Genomic DNA, 2,762 nt, shown 5'->3' with positions numbered 1-2,762 from the left:
TCTAGCTGTGCACACTCACGCAGAGTTGAAGCCAAGTCTCTGGATCCCAGTGAGATGAGAAGAACCTCTGGCAATGCTTACGGCCGACAATGTGTTTGACACCCTGTTCCCACCACAGGCCCAAATCTATAGCTCAGTGATGGACAAGATTTAGCCACTCATTGATATCCGTGACACTTTAATGAGTCCCACAGACTGAAATCACTTTGCAAAAGGAAGAAGAATAAAGATTTAAAAACCAAACAAAACTCAGGTGCCTGAATCTCCTGGAATGTCTGATTCACTCAGTATTCTAATCAGTTGCCAGGATTTGAAAGAAAGTACAAAAGGCAATGGCTTCCCCAGGATCTTCCGGGTACTTAAACTTTCCAAAGATCTGTTTGCTCTGCACCTCCGGGATAAATTATCAAATTCTGAAGGACTTGTGAAATCAAGCCAGAGTCGACAATCAGCGAGATCAGCTGGGACTTCCAGCGAGAGCTGTGTTGCTGAGACTTCTAGAAGACAGCCACATCCCTCTGACCAGCAGGCTCTGCTGCAAAAAATATCAGCAAGATGCTCACATGGGAAAGGTTAGAGGCAAGGGGCTCAGCAGAGAGATTGTCTTGTGTATCCTGTGAAACGTTTGTAGGATAGTGGGGCCAACTGATTCTCAAGACAGTATCAGATGTTAGAACTCTAGAACTGTTATGATGTTAAGTCATTTCTCATTGATACTGAACCCAAACATTCTTCCAATTGTGTATGAAATTAGTTTTTATTTGCCATTTGAGAAATAAAACCCAATTCCCCAAATTTGAATTTTATTGAAAATGTATTTTAATTGTTTAGAGCTTGTATGGATTATTTTTGCGGTTGTCTATTTTTCGTCAGTGACTTTGTCATGATTAACATGATAGAAGAAGCAAAATGTTAATCTAATGGATCCATGCTTCTGGAAAAATGAGCGTTCTGGAAGTCCAGACAACCAGAGGCAAACACAATATTCACAAAAAAGCTAAGCATTAGCTTAGCATGTAAAAAAAGTAAATTCACGGGCTGGAGAGATGGCTCAGTGGTTAAGAGCTCTGTGTGATCTTCCAGAGGTCCTGAGTTCAGTTTCCAGCAACCATGTGTAACAGGATCCGATGGTCTCCTCTGGTGTGAGAACACTGAACTCCCATATATAAAATGAATAATTTTTTTTTAAAAAAAGAATAAACCTTCCATTAGACTCAGCCAGCCTTGAACTCAGAAGGGATTAAAGGCACGTATGATCACTTCTTACTTAAAATAAAATAAATAAATAAGTCATTTTTCTTTTTCTTTTTCTTGACTTATCTTTCATCGTGGTTTTATACAGTTCAGTCAAAATCCCACTCCAGGTCCCCCCTCTGTGCCATTCCTCCTCCCCCTTGTCTCCAAGAGGATAAGCCCACTCCCCACCAGTGCACTCCACCCCAGCAGGCCTCCCCATTCTCTGAGGTCTCAAGTCTCTCCGGGGTTAGGTGCATCTTCCCCCACAGAGGCTAGACCCAGCCATCCTCGGCTGTATATGTCAGCTTTAGTTTCCAGAGGCCTATATACTCCTTCCTCGGCTTCTTGCTTTCATGCCCCTCTTCCCTGGGGTGACTGCTCTCCCAGGGTCTTTTAGAACCGCCATGCTGTTTTGCTTCTGCCAAGAACTTGTCCAAACCAAAAGGATCCTGCTCAAAGTGAACTGGTCCTTCTCGACCTGTCTGTCTCCTGTCTGAACCAGAGAACGCCTTCTCGGGAACGAATCTGTTGGTCTTTATCCTGGTCGTGAGGTCATCACAGTCCATGTCCTTGTACCGATTTTTCTTGGGGGAGGTGCTGGTGTGGTGTCTGAGGAGACTTGTAGTCTCATAGCTGTTCCTTGCCTGGGATGTCAGGAACCATCGACGGAGAAGACAGGAACCTAAAGCTGGGGGTAGGGCGGAGCCTGAAGATTTGAGCAACTCAAAGCTTTCAGAGTCACTTGAGGTGTTGGGTTCTGTAAGGCCACCATGGGCTGCTTGGTGGGACCCAGCAATCGCTCGCCTCCATCGCTACAATCACATCTGCAGTTGTGCACACCTCCTCATTCACATCCACTCCATCCACACTGAGGGTGGGCTGTCCCAGTCCTGGACCTGTACCCTGGAGTCCTGGAACTTTCTGGATTGGTAGCCAGATGGCGGCTGGGGAGGAGCCGGTCCTTGACATCGCTACTAATTGGCTGCCTCACAGGCATCTATCCTAGTCGCTGTACACATCCACTGGTTCTGACAGGTGTGTGATGAAGGTCTGGAATTCCTCTAGGCACACCATACAGGTCTTCCGACCACGGTCCATTTTCACTTCACAAGACTTGTCATGGTTGCAGAAAGGGCAGGTGAACTCGGTCTCCAGGGTGCCTGTCATCTTCTTGGGGGGCGGCTTTCGCTTGGACTTCCTTCGTCCCATTACTGCAGAGGGGGATAAAACAGTCTGTAGTCCAACGGCTGCAACAAAGGTCAGCTGTGAACGGAAAGTCCAAGAATCTAGTCAGTAGTTGCTCAGTCCCACGAGGCTGCTTGGTTCAGCTGGTCTGCGGTAGAAGTAGGTTCCAACAGATGTGTTGGCAAGCAGGCCAAGAAGAGCCGGAACTCTTTTTATCTGGTCAGGCTGGCCTAGACCAGATGTCTGCTTGCCTCTGCTTCCCAACTCGAAGGCAGAAAGGAGAGACTATTGTGTCTGGCTTTGGGCAGAGCTTGAGTATATATATTTCCTCCAAGCCCCGC

General features: G+C 46.8%; 1 pseudogene; it reads right to left on the bottom strand.

Moving 5' to 3' along the window:
• Positions 1 to 2,238: 2,238 nt before the first annotated feature.
• LOC110284451 lies at positions 2,239 to 2,445 on the bottom strand (annotated as a pseudogene).
• Positions 2,446 to 2,762: the final 317 nt, after the last annotated feature.

Source organism: Mus caroli, chromosome 18 (assembly GCF_900094665.2).
Source record: "Mus caroli chromosome 18, CAROLI_EIJ_v1.1, whole genome shotgun sequence".
Classification (NCBI taxonomy): Eukaryota; Metazoa; Chordata; class Mammalia; order Rodentia; family Muridae; genus Mus; species Mus caroli.
Note: the sequence above shows the minus strand (reverse complement) of the source record. Positions and strands in the feature narration are given on the sequence as shown.